Genomic DNA, 19860 nt, shown 5'->3' with positions numbered 1-19860 from the left:
TAAAATAGACTGTCCCTATTTGCATACAGATTTTTCTCTGTGATAAATAATTAAGAGAGAATCAATCATGTGCCCTTGGGGTAAAAATAGGTGTATTTGCAAGAATCTCACCCAGGTTCACACTGTCTGAGGAAAAAGAATAGTAACCACAACCACTTTCAAGCAAATTAAAATGTTATGATGATTTTAGATTTGGGGTGGTTAAATATAAGTGTGACATAAAATATATTCAGGAGATTTGAGATTTGTAAACATTCAAAGAATTATTTGTTTATATGATCAAGGAGTCATATAAATGATATTATTTTGAAAAACAATTGAAGAAGTAGACATTTCTGGAAACCCTGCCATTTGTGACAACATAGATGATCCTGGAGTATCTTATGGTAAGTGAAATAAGCCATTTACAGAAGAACAAGTAACTACATGATTTCATTTATATGAGGAATCTGAAACCGTTAAATTAATGGAATCAGAGAGTAGAATACTGGTTGCCAGGTCAAGGGGGAGGAGGAATCTTGGTCAAAGGGTACATGGTTTAAGTTATGTAAGTTCTGGAGATTGATTGTACAGTATATAGCTTATAGTTAGCAGTACTGTGTTTTATACTTAAAATTTGCTAAGAGATAGATCTTTTGTTTAGTGTTCCTATCACAAAAAAACTCCACGAGTAAAGAAGTCAGGAGGAATCTTCTAGATGTGATATATGCGTGGTGTTGATTGTGGTAATGGTTTCATGGGTGTATCAGTTCAGTTGTTCAGTCATGTCCAACTCTTTGCTTCCGTGTCCATCACCAACTCCCAGAGCTTGCTCAAACTCATGTCCATCGAGTTGGTGGTGCCATCCAACCATCTCATTCTCTGACGTACTCCTTTCACAGTTTGGAACCGGTTCTTTGTTCTATGTCCAGTCCTAACTGTTGCTTCTTGACTTGCATACAGATTTCTCAGGAGGCAGGTAAGGTGGTCTGTTATTCCCATCCCTTGAAGAATTGTCCACAGTTTATTGTGATCCACACAATCAAAGGATTTAGTGTAGTCAATGAAATAGAAGTAGATGTTTTCTCTATGATCCAACAGATGTTGGCAATTTGATCTCTGGTTACTCTGCCTTTTTTAAATCCAGTTTGAACATCTGGAAGTTCTCGGTTTGCATACTGATGAAGCCTAGCTAGGAGAATTTTGAGCGTTACTTTGCTAGTGTGTGAGATGAGTGCAATTGTGAGATAGTTGGAACATTCTTTGGCCTTGCCTTTCTTTGGGATCAGAATGAAAACTGACATTTTCCAATCCTGTGTCCACTGCTGAATGTAAGGCTTCCTCAGACAAGGCCTTCTCATTTTGCCTTTTTGTGTTTCTTTTTCTTGGGGATGGTTTTGATCACCACCTCTTGTACAATGTTACGAACATGGCTATATTGTTATCTCTAAACTCATGTCAATCATACCTCAATGAAATACCCAGTTTAAAAAAAAAAAATCTTAATGGGTTTCCATTGCTTGTAGGCTAAAGACCAAAACTTTGAACATGACCCCTTGGTACAAGCATAGCCTGGCATCCATCCTCCTTTTCTGCATCTCATTCTTCTTTTGTTATCTTTTTCACTCTTACTTTCTGTTCTTCATCCACACTATTCCTCAGTGTGATTGGCTGCTTCTCATTAAAGCTCATCTCCTCTTTCTGGATCATCTCTACCTATTACATTCAAGCAGTTCTTCATAACATATTTCTCCTCCCTGAGACTATAGGATCAGTCTTCACTTTTTCTAAGAATCCTTCACTGGCCTCCTGCTCTGGGTCAAAGGTTCCTCTAAGTGTCTTACTTTGTCAGCACTTATTACATTTATAGTTTGCATTGTATTACACTTAAATAGTCCCCATCTCGCCATGAGAGCTCCAAGGATGCTGGCCCTCTGTCAGTTTTTACTTATTAATTTATTCCCAGTGCCTAATACAGTGCCTCACACACACTAGGGATTTGATAGTTTTTGATAAAATTAACAAAAATGATTCTAAATTAAACATGCAATGAGTATCTGCCTCGTTAATATTTCAGTTGTTTATAATTAAGTCAATTCAGTGAGAGTAAATAAGAATATTTCTAATAACACAAATGGAATCATAACTTCAAATGATTTGTATATATAGTGCTAGCTTTTATCCCATTGATCTGTGTTGGGTGGATGAAGTCATTTGTGAATCCAATACAGCTCAGGCTCTTGAAAAATGTGGTTGCTACTACCAATTGAGGGACAGCTTTTATGAGTGGACTTCATGGAAAAGATTGATGCTTGTACCCACTGATAGTATCATGGTTATCTTACAATATCTTTCTCTTTGAGCACAAAGGCACAAATGCATATGCATCCACACCCAGGTTCGCTTTGTAGTCAATCATGCCCACTTTCCGGTTTAGTCTACAGCTGTCAGTTCTGCATTGAAACAGGCATTATAGGGTACGGAAAACCACCTGATGGGATACATTTTCTCTTTCATCTTGGTATCTTTAAGCTCTAACAGAATACTTGGCTCATAACCACTCTAAAAATTGTATGATAATTTAGTAAATGTAACGAATAAATGAATGTACAAAAGACATGGAGCTCTTCAACTAGTACTAATGCACAACGATAGTTGAGAGTGGAGAATGCCGCAGATACTTGGAGACTTGAAATTTAGTGTCAGTAGTGTTATTTCTGAAGAAGGCGATGGCACCCCACTCCAGTACTCTTGCCTGGCAAATCCCATGGACGGAGGAGCCTGGTAGGCTGCAGTCCATGGGGTTGCTAAGAGTCGAACACGACTGAGTGACTTCACTTTCACTTTTCACTTTCATGCATTGGAGAAGGAGATGGCAACCCACTGCAGTGTTCTTGCCTGGAGAATCCCAGGGACGGGGGAGCCTGGTGGGCTGTTGTCTATGGGGTCGCACAGAGTCGGACACGACTGAAGCGACTTAGCAGCAGCAGTGCTATTTCTGGAGAAGGAAATGGCAACGCACTCCAGTGTTCTTGCCTGGAGAATCCCAGGGACAGCGGACCCTGGTGGGCTGCTGTCTATGGGGTCGCACAGAGTCAGACATGACTGAAGCGACTCAGCAACCACAGCAGTGTTATTTCTTTCCTGATAAGATGATGAGTAGAGTGTTATTTAAGAAGAAGTGATGAATTTTGACCAAAGCACTGCATTCCTTGAGACTATAATCAAGTAGCTAATGAAGCCCGAGTAAAGAACCAGGTGGACAAACATTACATTAAATTTTTTTTTTAAGTTTAGGAGGAAAATATCAGCGTTATAGCAAAACCAGGGCCTATTTTACAGAGGTACTCACTGAATACAATATTGGAGACAAATTTGATAGAATACAAGACACTAAGGCACTTTCTTTTTTCTTGGCAAGAAAAGTTCAAGTAAAATTTGAATAATTGTTTGAGGGTATTAAGAAATGCATTTTTTTTAAACATGAATGCTGTGATGGCACATTTGAGAAAGAAGAAGCTCACAGTTGATAATGATGCATTGCTATTTAACATAAACAACCTATTCCAATTCAGCTACTTCATCAGAAAATTTGAAAGGCAAATATTTCTTGCATTTCAATGATCACCCAATATATAAATCATTAGCAAATTTTGTTGGGGAGGTTATGGAGGATTTTGGTATTGATTGCTGACTCTAAAACTGAGTTCGAGTTAAATTAACTTGGAAACTTGGAATTTCTTTTTTGATGCCCTCAACTCATGATTTATGCCACTAAATCACATTTTCTGTGAAATATAATGTCATATATTTTATTTTAGGTCAGTAAAAAGCTAAGAAATTATGTACTTGATTTCCAATCTTATTTCATAAATATGCAACATTTCCTTTCCTGTAAACTAAGGTTTTCAAGCCAGAAATTGTTCAGTTCTAAGAAGGACTCTAGCAGTTTTCTTTCTCTTGGTTACATAGTTTTGTGTTTAATTTTTAGACCACAATAAGGGAAAGTCTGACTGTTGTTTAATTCACATTTGAATGTTTTGTGTCTGTATTATTATTTTTTAAATGATGCTGTACATTTTTTTTTCGCTTTTTTTTTAAATTTTATTTTTAAACTTTACATAACTGTATTAGTTTTGCCAAATATCAAAATGAATCCGCCACTGATGCTGTACATTTTAAGGACCTTTTCTAGGAACTGGTAACTAGTGAGAGAGGCCATTGTACTTTCACCATGAATTAGAGATCTCATAACAACTTTGTGGGGTGGACCTTAGAATGAAGGTAGAGAAAATCAGGTAGGGAGAGGAAGACAGTCCCAGCTATCATCCAAACAGAAATATGCTTGGATTCTTATTACCACATTTTCCTGGGAAGTATAATTTAGGGGCCCATTTGGGCTGAATTTGTTGTTTTTAAGCTGCTAAGTTGTGTTCAATCCTTTTGCTACCCCATCGACTGTAGCCCACCAGGCTTTTCTGTCCATAGGATTTCCCAGGCAAGAATACTGGAGTGGGTTGCCATTTCCTTCTCCAGGGGATCTTCCTGACTCATGGATTGATTGGCGTCTCCTGCATTGCAGGCAGATTCTTTGTGGCTCAGACATTAAAGAATCTGACTGCAATAGAGGAGACCCAGGTTCAGCCCCTGAGTTGGGAAGATCCCTGGAGAAAAGAATGGCAACCCACTCCCGTATTCTTGCCTGGGAAATCCCATGGACAGAGGAGCCTGGTGGGCTGCAGTTAATGGCATCGCAAAGAATCAGACGCTACTGAGTGATTAACACTTTCACTTTTTTCTTCTTTGTCACTGAGCCATCTGGGAAGTCCCGTGGACTGAATTATGCCTCCTTCAAAGTCATAAGTTGAAGCCCTAACCCCCAGTACTTCAGAATGTAACCTTATTTACAGGTAGAGTATTTAAAGAGGTAATTTAGGGTGGGCCCTAGAGCTCCATGGACAGAGAACCCTGGTGGGCTACAGTCCATGGGGTCGCAAAGAGTTGGACATGACTGAGCAACTAACATTTCACTTCACTTTTTTTTCTAATCCAATCTGACTGGTATCCTTAAGAAAAGAGGAAATTTGGACCTACAGATACCAGGGCCATGCATGCGTAGAGGGATGACTGTGTGCAGAGGAAGCAGGAGGGTGGCCACATGCTAGCCAAGGAGAGGCCTCAGGAGAAACCACATCTGCTGACACTTGGTCTCCGACTTTAGATCAAGTCCAAGAAATAAACTTCTATTGTTTAAGTCTGTTGTTTCTGTTGTTTAACCTAATCTGTGGTTATTCGTTATGGCAGCCCCGTTCAAAAAATACAGAGGCATGGAAGATACTTAGTGAGCTGTGCTTCGTGTCAGACAGCACTGGGGGCTCCTTGTAGTCACTCACTTCAACACATGTTGGTGTCTTTTAAGCAGTGTAGACAGAGATCAGAGTCAGTGGGAGAAGACTTCTGTTTGAAAGATGAGTATAAATTTTATTATGGGTTGAATCGTGTCCCCCTCAAAAGATATGTTGAAGTCCTACCCCCAATACCTCATAATGTGACATTTTTGGAAAGTAGGGTCTTTGTAGATGTAGTTAAGTTAGGATGAGGTCATAAGGATGGATCTTAATGCAATATGACCCATATCCTTATATAAAGGGGACATTTGGACACAGCTGTACACGTGGGGGTCTTCCCTGGTGGCTCAGACTGTAAAGAATGCACCTCATTGCAGAAGACATGGGTTCAATCCCTGGGTTGGGAAGATCCTCTGGAGGAGGGCATGTCAACCCACTCTAGTATTCTCACCTGGAGAATCCCATGGACAGAGAAGCCTGGTGGGCTACAGTCCACGGGGTCACAAAGAGTCAGACACGACTGAAGTGACTTAGCACACGTGCGCATAGACTAGTTTGCTAATCTCAAGCTATCAGTCCTTCCTTCTGTCACTCCCTCCCCGCCTTGGCAACTACAAGTCTGCTCTGTATGTCTGTGAGTCTGTTTTTTGTTTAGTGTCATATTTTAGATTTCATGGAAGTGATATCATATGGTATTTGTCTTTCTCTTTCTAACTTACTTCTTTAGTATGATAATCTCTAAGTTCATCTTTGTTGCTGCAAAATGGCATTATTTCATTCTTTTATATGGATGAGTAATATTCCATTGTATATATGTACCACATTGTCTTTATGCTTTCATCCGCCAGTGGACATTTAGGTTGCTTCCATGTCTTGGCTACTGTGTGTAGTGTTGCTGTGAACACAGGTGTGTATCTTCAAATTGTAGTTTTGTCTGGGCGTATGTCCAGGAGTGGGATTGTTGACTCATATGGCAACTCTGTTTTCACCTTTTTGAGGCACCTTTCTACTGTTTTCCATAATGGCTGCACCAATTTGCATTCCCACCAAGAGTACAAGTGAATTCCCCTTCTCCACACCCTCTCCAGCATTAATTATTTGTGACCTTTTAAATGATGACCATTCTAACTGTTATAAGGTGATACCTCATTGTGGTTTTGATTTGCATTTCTCTATTAACTAGTGATGCTGAGCATCTTTTCCTGTGTCTTTTGGCCATCTGTATGTCTTCTTTGGAAATGTCTATTTAGGTATTTTTCCCATTAAAATTTTTTTTTTTTTTTGTTTTTGAATCTTATGAGCTTTTTGTATATTTTGGAAATTAAGCCTTTGTCAGTTGGATCATTTGCAAGTATTTTCTCCCAGTTCATAGATTGTATTTTTGTTTGTTTGTGGTTTCCTTTGCTGAGCAAAGGCTTGTAGATTTGATTTGGTTCCATTTGTTTTTTTGCTTTTATTTTTATTATTTTTTTTAAATTTTATTTTATTTTTAAATTTTAAATAATTGTATTAGTTTTGCCAAATATCAAAATGAATCCGCCACAGGTATACATGTGTTCCCCATCCTGCTTTTATTTTTATTTCTCTGGGAGACTGACCTAAGAAAACACTGGTACAATTTATGTCAAGAACAAACATCTTTAAATAGCTGTTTCAATCTGCTCTCACTATAGCCTTCCTTAAACTTTATTCCTCAGTCCACTGGTTGCTGTCTCACACCCTGTCTCACCTTGATAGTGTTCTTGTTGATTTTACCAAATTGAATTGACCTTTTGAAGTCCTCATCTTGACATCTCTGCATTGTTGAAAATTTCCTTGTTGAAAATTCCCTTCTCTCTGGAAAGAAAGCTCCTGTTTCTTTCTGCCTAGTTGGCCAGCCCTTTTCAATATTGAGGCGATTTCTTTTAACCCTTAAATGTTGAAATTTTCCAGATGTCAAGAACTATTAAGGGCCTGAGGTTTTACTTTAATTACTGGTTCATCTACCACAGTTTCATGCAACTCTTGGGTCAGAGACATGGGATCATTTTATTCACAGCACTGGTAGTGACTAGAGAATTAGAATTTGCATTGTTCTCTGAACTCTGATTCCCATAGGTTGACACAAAGAAGGCCACTCTGTGAATGACATTACAGAATGAATCTTGAACTTAGAGAAACCAAATATTTTGTAATGGGCTGTTAAGTCTGCCTGATCTCTGCCCCGTAGGAAGACATTATCTTTTCTTTACTAGATAGGAATGAAAACTCCCTGTGCTGGGAGGGAGGCACTAAGTCTGTCTTGTAAGGTTATTAGCTACACAAACATCCTTGAAAATATAGTCCAGAGCAAAGGCCATCAGTGCATCTGCTTCCAAGATATGCAAAAATATGAAAGATTCATGGAGAACTGTCTCCCAACCCAAGAGATGTGACCTCAACTACCATTTGTACCCAATTACCCCTAAAATGCTCCCTCTCGTTAAACTCTAATTGTGGCAACTTGGAGAATATGTCCAAAATAGAACCTTTTTTCTTTACTTTGATTATGTTCTCTTTCTGTGTTTCTCAGTTTAGTAAATGATGTTAATATTTACTGTTTAAAAGTAGTAAAATTACAGTCATTATTTCAACCTTTTTCCTCTCCTCAGTGCATGCATGCATATGTGATCAGTCACTTCAGCTGTGTCCAACTTTTTGTGACCCCATGGACTATAGCCCACCAGGCTCCTCTGTCCATGGTATTCTCCAGGCAAGGATACTGGCGTGGGTTGCCTTGCCCTGCCCCAGGACATCTTCACAACCCAGGGATCAAACTCACATCTCCCGCATCTCCTGAATTGTAGGCAGATTCTTTAGTGTTGAGACACTGGGGAAGCCCCTCATACTCAGTAATAAGTTATTAAAGACCTGCGGATTTTTCTTGAATAATTGTTTTCCTTTCCAGTTGTTGACACCTCTTGCCCATTTATGTTTTAGTTCAGCCCTGAACATCCTATTCAGGATGGTGACTATAGTTCCTTAACTGGCCTCTTGCTTCTTTGCTCACTGCTTCAGTTTTATCCTCTATGTGGTTGTCTGAGTGATCTTTCTAAAACTGTATTTATTTCATTTCAGGATCAGAGCTCTTTAGTAACTTGCTGTCTTAATGGCACTCAGTGACTCTTCTCTGTCCCCTAGACTATCATGTGGTTATATTTCTTGCCAAGTAAAGTGAAAAGAGACCTTATTTTTGGAATATACATTGTTATTTCATTCAGTAGAAAATTATACATGCCTAGATTTTATATAATAAACATCCAGTGTAAGTTTTATTTTCACCAATGCATATTACATATGTTATGACCCTCTTCAAATATAAGGCTTACTTTTGTCTCAGTTAATGTTTCTACTCTGATAGTCAACAGGTGGTAAAAACTTTATTATGGGTTTTTAAAACCAATTTCTTTAAGCTTTTTCATAGAAGAATATAGTAACCTGTTTATACAAATATATTTTTTAAATAGTTTAAACTACAGAACTGTATGCTGAGTGTTGAGCTACTAGCAGACCTTAAAATTTCTAGTTCTCAAAATAGTAATCGTAAATTAGCAAACAAACAAAAAACAAAAAACTTGTAATGGTGATTGAAAAGCAACTTTAAAGACTTCTGATTAGTTAGAAGATCTTCAATGTAATTTCTGTCGTGGTGTGCCTAGTGACAAACATTAAATGACACACAGTTCATCTAGAAATAAAGCATTTGAAATTTTAAGAAATTTTTTTTTAGGATAGGAATGGCAGTTACATGGATGAAACTTCTCCCAACCTCAGTCTTTTTTATTTTTTAAAGGTTTAACATTATCTAAAAAGAGCTTCAATTTCAGGTCAGGATTGAGGAGAAAAGCTTTAGCAAACAGAAATAAGCAAATGGGACCTTATTAAACTTAAAAGTTTTTGCACAGCAAAGGAAACTATAAACGAGGTGAAAAGACAACCCTCGGAATGGGATAAAATAATTTCAAATGAAGCAACTGACAAAGGGTTAATCTCCAAAACATATAAGCAGCTCATGCAGCTCAATATTAGAAAAACAAACAACTCAACCCAATCAATAAATGTCTCCAAAGCCTTAAGTGAACAATACAAAGAAATAGAGGAAAGCAATAGAATGGGAATGACTAGAGATCACTTAAAAAATTTAGAGATACCAAGAGAACTTTTCATGCAAAGATGGGCACAATGGACAGAAATAGTATGGAGCTAACAGAAGCAGAAGATATTAAGAAAAGGTGGCAAGAATACACAGAATAACTGTACAAAAAAGGTTTTAATCACGTGGATAACCATGATGGTGTGATCTCTCACCTAGAGCCAGACATCTGGAGTGCAAAATGAAGTGGGCCTTAGGAAACAACACTATGAACAAAGCTAGTGGAGGTGATGGAATTCCAGTTGAGCTATTTCAAATCCTGAAAGATGATGCTATGAAAGTGCTGGACTCAATATGCCAGCAAATTTGGAAAACTCAGCAGTGGCCCCAGGGCTGGAAAAGGTCAGTTTTCTTTCCAATCCCAAACAAAGGCAATGCCAAGGAATGTTCAAACTACTGTACAATTGTGTTCATTTCATATGCTAGCAAAGTAATGCCCCAAATCCTTCAAGCTAGGCTTCAGCAGTACGTGAACTGAGAACTTCCAGAGGTACAAACTGGATTTAGAAGGCAGAGGAACCAGAGATCAAATTGCCAACATCCATTGGATCATAGAAAAGCAAGGGAATTCCAGAAAAATATCTACTTCTGCTTCATTGACTACACTAAAACCTTTGACATGTGACTCACAGCAAACTGTGGAAAATTCTTAAAGCATGGGAATAACAGGCCACCTTATCTTCCTCCTGAGAAACCTTTATGCAAGTTAAGAAGCAAAGTTAGAACTGGACATGGAACAATGGACTGGTTCCAAATTGGGAATGGAGTTCGTCAAGGTTGTATATTGTCACCCTCTGCATGTTTAACTTATATGCAGAGTGTATCATGTGAAATGCCAGGCTGGATGAATCACAAGCTAGAATCAAGATTGTCAGGAGAAATGTCAATAACCTCAGATACGCAGAAGACACCATCCTAATGGCAGAAAAGGAAGAACTAAAGAGCCTCTTGATGAAAGTGAAAGAGGAGAGTGAAAACCTGGCTTAAAACTCAACATTCAAAAAGTGAAGATCATGGGATCTGGTCCCATCACTTCATGGCATATAGATGGAGAAAACAATGGAAACAGTGACAGTCTTTATTTTCTTGGGCTCAAAAATCACTGCAAATGGTGACTGCAGGTCTGAAATTAAAAGACAATTGCTCCTTGGAAGAAAAGCTATGACAAACCTAGAGAATGTATTAAAAAGCAGAGACATTACTTTGCCTACAAAGGTCCATATAGTCAAAACTATGGTTTTTCTAGTAGTCACATATGGATGTGAGAGTTGGACTCTATGAAGACTGAGCACTGAAGAATCATTGCTTTGGAGCTGTGGTGCTAGAGAAGACTTTTGAGAGTGCCTCAGGCTGCAAGGAGGTCAAAGCAGTCAATCTTAAAGGAAAACAGCCTTGAATATACATTGGAAGGAATGATGCTGAGGCTGAATCCCCAGTACTTTGGCTACCTGATAGGAAGAGCTGCCTCACTGGAAAAGATCTTGGTGCTGGGAAAGATTGAAGGCAAGGGGAGAAGGGGGCAACAGAGAATGAGATGGTTGGATGGCATCGTTAACTCAATGGGCATGAGTTTTTCCAAACTCCGGGAGATAGTGAAAGACAGGGAAGCCTGGCATAGGTTGCAAATAGCTGGACATGATTGAATGGCTGAATAACATAACAAATCAAGAAATGAGTGGAAGACCTAAACATACATTTCTCCGAGGAAGACATACAGATGGCCAACAAACACATAAAGAGATGCTCAACATCACTCATTACTAGAGATATTTAACTTAAAATTACTATGAGGTATCACCTCACACCAGTCAGGACAGCCATCATCAAAAAATATACAAAGGATAAATGCTGGAGAGGATGTGGAGAAAAGGGAATCCTCTTGCAGTGTTGGTGGGAATGTAAATTGATACAACTACTAAGGAGAAAAATATGGAGATGCCTTTAAAAAACTAGGAGTAAAACTACCTTATGACCCAGCAATCCCAGTATTTGGCACATACCTTGAGAAAAATGTAATTCAAAATGACACACTGTTCTTGCCTGGAAAATCCCATGGACAGAGGAGCCTGGTGGGCTGCAGTCCATGGGGTCACAAAGAGTTGGGCACGACTGAGCGACTAACACACTCACTCACACCTCAGTGTTAATTGCAGCAGTATTTATAATGGTCAGGATACAGAAGCAACAAAGATGTCCATTGACAGATGAATGGATAATGAAGTTGTGGTATATATATATTCAATGGAATATTACTCAGCCATGAAAAGGAATGAATTTGAGTCAGTTTTATTGAGGTGTATTAACCTAGAGGCTGTTTATCCAGAGTGAAGTAAGTCAGAGAAAAACACATATTATATGGTAATGCATATATATATATATATATATATAAGTTATTTAGAAAAATGGTAATGATGAACATATTTGCAGGGCAAAAAATAAAGATGCAGAGGTAGAGAATGGAGTTGTGGACACAGTCGGGGGAGTAAATGGTTGGATGAATTGAGAAAGTAGCACTGATATATATATATACACACTGCCTTGTGTAAAACAGATAGTTAGTGGGAAGCTGCTATATAACACAGGGAGCTCAGCTCAGTGCTCTATGACAACTAGAGGGATGGGGTGAGGGGGTGTGAAGGAAGCTCAAGAAGGAGGGGATATATGCATATTTATGGCTGATTTACCTTGTTGTAAGGTAGAAACCAACACAACATGGTAAAGCAATTATCCTCCAATTAAAATAAATTAAAAAATGAAAGATTATTATAAGTTTTGCTAAATGTGGAAATTTAATAACATGAAATTTGATAGTGGTAAGCTATTTCAGTGAGAATAAATTCAAAACACTGAAAATAAAGCTATTTTCAGTGAGAATAGAGGGTGGTCCCAATCTGGTGTGTATTATTCATTTTTGTCATTCCGTTGCTAAGTTGTGTCTAACTCTTTGGAGCCCCAAGGACTGCAGTATGCCTGGCTCTTCTTTTCTCCACTGTCTCCCAGAGTTTGCTCAAATTCTTGTACATTGAGTTGGTGATGCTATCTATCTTATCTTCTGCCACCCCCTTCTCTTTTTGCCTTCCATCCTTACCAGCATCAGAGTCTTTTCCTATGAGTCAGCTCTTTGCATCACGTGGCCAAAGTATTGGAGCTTCAGCTTCAGCGTCACTCCTTCCAATGAATATACATGTTTGATTTCCTTTTGGATTGACTGGTTTGATCTCTTTGCAATCCAAGAGACTCTCAAGAGTCTTCTCGAACACCAAGTTGGAATTTGGTATATGCATAGTGACGATTCTGTAGGTATTTTCTTAAAAGACTAAGAAATGTTTACCTAAACTAAATTCGGGAAGGAATAAAAAATCCACGCATAGGGTAAAATAGTCTTTAGTGATTGTCCAGATAGTTTCATGAATGTAGGTTTGCAAATGGAATTCCAGCTGCTGCAAGTCAAAAGAGTCACAGCCTGCCACCTCTCTGAAGATGGAGGATTTCTTACACCAAATAAATGTGTTAGTTGCTCACTCATGTAAAAGTCTTGGCAATCCATTGGCTGTAGCCTGTGGACGGGCTCCTCAATCCATGGAATTCTCTAGGCAAGAATAGTGGAGTGGGTAGCCATTACCTTCTCCAGGGGATTTTCCTGACCAAGGGATAGAAGCCACATTCCTGCATTGCAGGCAGATTCTTTACCATCTGACCCACCAGGGAATCCTGTTACACCAAATCAGTTCAGTTGCTCAGTTGTGTCTGACTCTTTGTGACCCTGTCTACTGCAGCACACCACGCTTCCCTGTCCATCATCAACTCCCAGAGCTTGCTCAAACTCATGTTCCAGTCAGTGATGCCATCCAACCATCTCATCCTTTGTTGTCCCCTTCTCTCCTGCAAATACAGCCATACAAAAGTTTTGTTTTTATGTTCAGAGCTCTTTTAATTTTAAACTGTGTTATATTAGAGTTCATTATAATGTCATTTGAAAAATGTTAATATCTCCATCTATTTTGGTGTCTCATTTATTATTAAATTATATATGTTGATATATAAAAGCTAAGCTTTTGGGAAACTTCTTTTCCGTATATAACCTCTTCAGGAAAAATAGCACTAGATAAGACATTTCTTCACAGAGGGGAATTACTACAAACCATCCTAGTGCAGATTTGTAACATTTATCTCATTTACTATGACTTTAGTCTCTGTTTGTATTGAAGTATCTATCATTAACACCACAGCATTGGGAAATGTTTTTGATGTAGACAAAACATTAGTGACTTTGATCTGGAATACAAGGTTAGTAAAATTTAGTAAAATTTTTAGGTAAAATTTAGATGAAAATCAGAGCAATGCCAAGAAACCAGTTTAAAAAATGATATCCAGAAGGTGAATAAAATATTCAGGAGCAGGTCAAGCTGGTTGCATTTTGAATTGGTTTCAAATTACAGTTTTTCTTTAATAAATGCATCATTTGCAGTCTTCTTGAATGATTATCTTTAATCATTATCCATCTTCTGCATCGTAATATATGGCATGGAATGAAGCCTTTCTATACTTCCTACGATTATGCTAAATTGACTTAAACTTTCAGTAAGAGTCTATGATTTTTATCTCCTTTAAACTATTCACCTTAAACCATAAAATGTTTTTCCCTGTTTGCTTTATCTTTTTAGCACATGAGTTCTAATTATTCAACCAGCATTATTTGCCTGAATTAAAAAGTATAATATTCACATTGAGATTTCAACTCATTCCTTTCTAAGTCTATATTTTTTTGGTAGAAAAAGCATCTGAGGATAAAGAGTGACTTTCTCTGAGGGCATGTGTTAACTTGCTTTACCACTCAAATCCAGACACTCCCAATATATGGTGTGTTTATCAATAATTAGTCATTTTATTTGATTATTCAATTCACTCATGTAACACATCATATACTATATCATCTGCAGATTATATGTAAATTAAATTTATCATGATGCAATTTGTCAAATAACCTCTATTTTTAAAGAATAAGGAATTAAACATAAATTTCATATGTTTAGCTTCTAATACAAGCTCATTTTATTTTCTTATGACAAAATTTTAATTTTGTGTCACTTAGGCATGGAATTAAACTAATGTATGAACAGAAATGTTGAAAAAACCCCACTTTATTTCAGTGCCTGAGACAAATGAATCTGATTACTGCTCAATGGGTCATTGAGCTATTGACTGTCATAATGGCTGATGGAATTGATTATATAGAAAATAGCTGTTCTTCTCCAAATGATTGAGTGATGAGAAAGCTTTCATTTGCCAGTCAGCCTTTCTGGAATCATCCTTGGCAAGAAATCTTAACTGGCTGTATGCATGCCATTAAAATAATGAGAAATAATTGCTAAATAACTTCTGACTTAGCCACAAGTCACTTGCCCATAAGCAAAGCTTAATAACTCAAATTTTAAGCAGTGATCATTTTGGTGTTGGAGTGCTGTTTAAACAAAGAATTTCTCAGTTAGACTGTTCTGACTTGCTTGCATTTGCTATTCTGAGAAATATTAAGTAGTCTTTATGTGAATTTCTTTTAAAGATACTGTAAGAATATGTATGGCAGAAAGTGAAGAAGAACTGAAGAGCCTCTTATGAAAGTGAAAGAGTAGAGTGAAAAAGTTGGCTTAAAACTCAACATTCAGGAAAATAAGATGATGGCATTTGGTCCCATCACTTCATGGAAAATAGATGGGAAAATAATGAAAACAGTAAGAGACTTTTTATTTGGGGGGGGGGCTCCAAAATCACTGCAGATGTTGACTGCAGCCATGAAATTAAGAGATGCTTGCTCCTTGGAAGAAAAGTTATTACCAACCTAGACAGCACATTATAAAGTAGAGACATTACTTTGCCAACAAAAGTCCATCTAGTCAAAGCTATGGTTTTTCCAGTGGTCACATATGAATGTGAGAGTTGGACTATAAAGAAAGCTGAGCACTGAAGAATTGATGCTTTTGAACTGTGATGTTGGAGAAGATTATTGAGAGTCTCTTGGACTGCCAGGAAATCCAACCAGTCCATCCTAAAGGAAATCAGTCCTGAATATTGATTGGAAGGAGTGATGTTGAAGCTGAAACTTCAATACTTTGGCCACCTGATGCGAAGAACCAACTCATTGGAAAAGACCCTGGTGCTGAGAAAGATTGAAGGCGGGAGGAAAAGGAGACGACAGAGGATGAGATGGTTGGATTGCATCACTAACTCGATGGACATGAGTTTGAGTAAGTTCCAGGAGTTGGTGATGGACAGGGAAGCCTGGTGTGTTGCACTCCACGGGGTTGCAGAGTCGGACACGACTGAGTGACTGAGCTGAACTGAAGAATATGTATGCAATGATAATGTACATATTGAGACACTGCTATATCTACACTAGTAGATGAGATAAAAATAAATGAATATATTGTGTTCTCTCCTTTTAAAATTTAAAAAAATTTTCACTTGGCTAATTGATTTAAGTGCTTGCAGAGGGAAAGGAAAAGATGCCTGGCTTGTGGTAGGATAAATTATCTGAAATAGTATTGAAAATTTCCTCCCTCCCCCTTTTCTTCCACATTCTATTATTAGGGTTTTCTGTGTTTATTGCCTAAGGAAAGAAAAGAATGCAGAGAAAAATTAATCTACCCCTGTACAAGAAAGAATATGGAAATCTTCATGATGAGTCATGAAAATACTATTCAAGAAGAATGTTTATTCAGCCTAGATTAAAAACACTGTTGATTGTGGGGCAAGAGAAGAGAAGACAGATTTGAGATGGCACCCCCCTCCAGTACTCCTTCCTGGAAAATCCCATGGATGGAGGAGCCTGGTGGGCTGCAGTCCATGGGGTCGCTGAGGGTCGGACATGACTGAGCGACTTCACTTTCACTTTTCACTTTCATGCATTGGAGAAGGAAATGGCAACCCACTCCAGTGTTCTTGCCTGGAGAATCCCAGGGATGGGGGAGCCTGGTGGGCTGCCGTCTATGGAGTCACACAGAGTCGGACACGACTGAAGTGACTTAGCAGTAGCAGTAAGAAAGAATGGGGAGTTGATGCCACTGCAGAGAACAGAGGCTGGGTGTAAGGGTATGCATTTTTAACAAGCCTTCGTTTATATGCCCTTCTATGCTTTCTTCTGGGCAAAGGATCTAGAAGTCTAGTGACAGCATCCTTTTGTTGTTATTGTTCAGTTGCTAAGTAATATCTGACTCCTTTGCTACCCCATGGACCGCAGCTCACCAGACTCCTCTGTCCATGGGATTTCCAAGATAAGAATACTAGAGTGGGTTGTCATTTCCTTCTCTAGGAGATATTCCTGACCCAGGAGTTGAAACTGTGTCTCCTGCATTGGCAGGCAAATTGTGTACCACTAAGCCACTGGGGAAGCCCCTGCATCCTTTGTTGTTGTTGCTCTTCAGTCACTAGATTTTCGCTGACTCTTTGAAACTCCATGGAATATAGCATGCCAGGCTCCTCTGTCCTCCACTATCTCCTGGAATTTGCTCAAATTCATGTCCATTGAGTAGGTGATTCTATCTAACCATCTCATCTTCTGCTGCCAACTTCTCCTTTTGCCTTTAATCATTCCCAGCATCAAGATCTTTTCCAGTGAGTCAGCTCTTCACATCAGTTCAGTTCAGTTCAGTTCAGTCACTCAGTCATGTCCGACTCTTTGCAACCCCATGAATTGCAGCACGCCAGGCCTCCCTGTCGATCACCAACTCCCAGAGTTCACTCAGACTCACGTCCATTGAGTCAGTGATGCCCTCACGTCCATCGAGTCAGTGATGCCATCCAGCCATCTCATCCTCTGTCGTTCACTTCTCCTCCTGCCCCCAATCCCTCCCAGCATCAGAGTCTTTTCCAATGAGTCAACTCTTCGCATGAGGTGGCCAAAGGACTGGAGTTTCAGCTTTAGCATCAGTCCTTCCAAAGAAATCCCAGGGCTGATCTCCTTCAGAATGGACTGGTTGGATCTCCTTGCAGTCCAAGGGACTCTCAAGAGTCTTCTCCAACACCACAGTTCAAAAGCATCAATTCTTTGGCGCTCAGCTTTCTTCACCATCCAACTCTCACATCCATACATGACCACTGGAAAAACCATAGCCTTGACTAGATGGACCTTTGTTGACAAAGTAATGTCTCTGCTTTTCAATATGCTATCTAGGTTGGTCATAACTTTCCTTACAAGGAGTAAGTGTCTTTTAATTTCATGGCTGCAGTCACCACCTGCAGTGATTTTGGAGCCCCCAAAAGTAAAATCTGACACTATTTCCACTGTTTTCCCATCTGTTTCCCATGAAGTGATGGGACCAGATGCCATGATCTTCGTTTTCTGAATACCATGATCTTCGTTTTCGCTCTTCACATCAGGTGACCAAAGAAATGGAGCTTCAGCTTCAGCATCAGTCCTTCCAATGAATATTCAGGGTTGATTTCCTTTAGGATTGACTGGTTTGATCCTGCAGTCCAAGGAATTCTTAAGTGTCTTCTCCAGCACCAAAATTCAAAAACATCTTCAGCACTCAGCCTTCCTTATGGTCCATCTCTCACATCCATGTGTGACTACTGGAAAAACCTTAGCTTTGACTATGTGCACCTTTGTCAGCAAAATGATTTCTTTGCTTTTTAATATGCTCTCCAGGTTTGTCATAGCTTTCCTTCCAAGGAGTAAGTGTCTTTTAATTTTATGCTGCATCCTTTACCAGCAAAGTTTACCTTTCAACATTTAGAGACACTAGTGTGAGACTTTGGAGAAGGCAATGGCACCCCACTCCAGTACTCTTGCCTGGAAAATCCCATGGATTGAGGAGCCTGGTAGGCGGAGTCCATGGGGTAGCGAAGAGTCGGACGCGACTGAACCACTTCACTTTCACTTTTCACTTTCATGTATTGGAGAAGGAAATGGCAACCCACTCCAGTGTTCTTGCCTGGAGAATCCCAGGGACAGGGGAGCCTGGTGGGCTGCTGCCTATGGGGTCGCACAGAGTCGGACACGACTGAAGCGACTTAGCAGCAGCAGCAACAGCAGCAGTGTGAGACTTGGAAGGCAGAAATGAACCTGAAGCCATACCATTGCTCCTTTATCTGCAGTAGCTGCTGTGTAGGCTTTGATAGATGCTATGTTTTCAGTGGCCTCTGGTTGTCCCTCTGAATCACTCTCTTGGGTGCTATAAGCAGCTCACAGCATAGCTTTAGGTTACCTCCAATTTCTGCCATGTTCAGTACTTTGAAAGTCAGAAGTCACCTGGAGAGTTTATCCCTTTCCTTTTTTTTTTTTTTAGCGTCACTCCTGTGGCCCTTCCAAGAATTTTTATAAATAACTAATCCATTGTATTTTTTTTCCTTACTGATTAAAATCCCTGGAATATTGTTGTTTTCCTGACTAAACCTTGATGGACCCCTTCATATATATATGTACATATATGTGTGTGTATATATATGTGTGTGTATGTATATCTATCTATCTATATATATCTATATATATATATATATTCAGTTTTGTCTCACAGTTTCTCTGTCAGCAGACACATCTGTCCAAATATTTTTCCTGAACTAATTCTTCCATCAGGTCAGTACTTCAAGATACAGTCTGACCCAATTTTGAGCTCCCCATTTATAACCTGCCAGGTCTCAGTGAGGTCTGTGTCCTCAGTAGAGTTTGCCAGATGGGTTTATCTATAACCACCAAACAGGTTGCCCCTGCTCATCGCAACTCATGTATATTTGTTTCTTGCGATGGGAACTCTTGTATTTTCTAACTATGCACGGCCAGTTCAACCTTAAGATTCAGTTAAAATTCCCTTTTCCTTATCAAGCTTTCCTTGGTTCACTCTAAGAGTGATGGTACCTACCTTTGAACTACATCACCTGCTTTGATATTTTTTGTGGTTGTTTACAGACGGCTGTGACGACCTGCGCACTAAGTACGTGGCTGAGAGGAGCTACCCCATGTCTGAGGTCAGGGGCAGAAGCCAGGAGGACCCCATGCCTGAAGGGCAGTGGCCAAGAGGAGTTACCCCACGTCCGAGGTCAGGGGCGGCGACGAGAGGAGTTACCCCAAGTCTGAGGCCAGGGGCGGTGGCCTGGAGGAGCAACTCCATGTCCAAAGAGCCGTGGCTGCGCGGGCGCAGGAGAAACTAGAGGAGCTATCCCACATTGAAGGTCAGGAAGTGGGGCAGTGAGGAGATACCCCTCGTCCAAGGTAAGGAGCAGCGGCTACACTTTGCTGGAGCAGCCATGAGAGATACCCCACACACAAGGTAAGAGAAACCCAAGTAAGATGGTAGGTGTTGCAAGAGGGCATCAGAGGGCAGACACACTGAAACCATACTCACAGAAAACTAGTCAATCTAATCACAC

Source organism: Bubalus bubalis, chromosome 1 (genome assembly GCF_019923935.1).
Source record: "Bubalus bubalis isolate 160015118507 breed Murrah chromosome 1, NDDB_SH_1, whole genome shotgun sequence".
In the NCBI taxonomy this organism is placed as follows: Eukaryota; Metazoa; Chordata; class Mammalia; order Artiodactyla; family Bovidae; genus Bubalus; species Bubalus bubalis.
The sequence above is the reverse complement of the archived record's forward strand: the minus strand, read 5'-3'. Positions refer to the sequence as shown.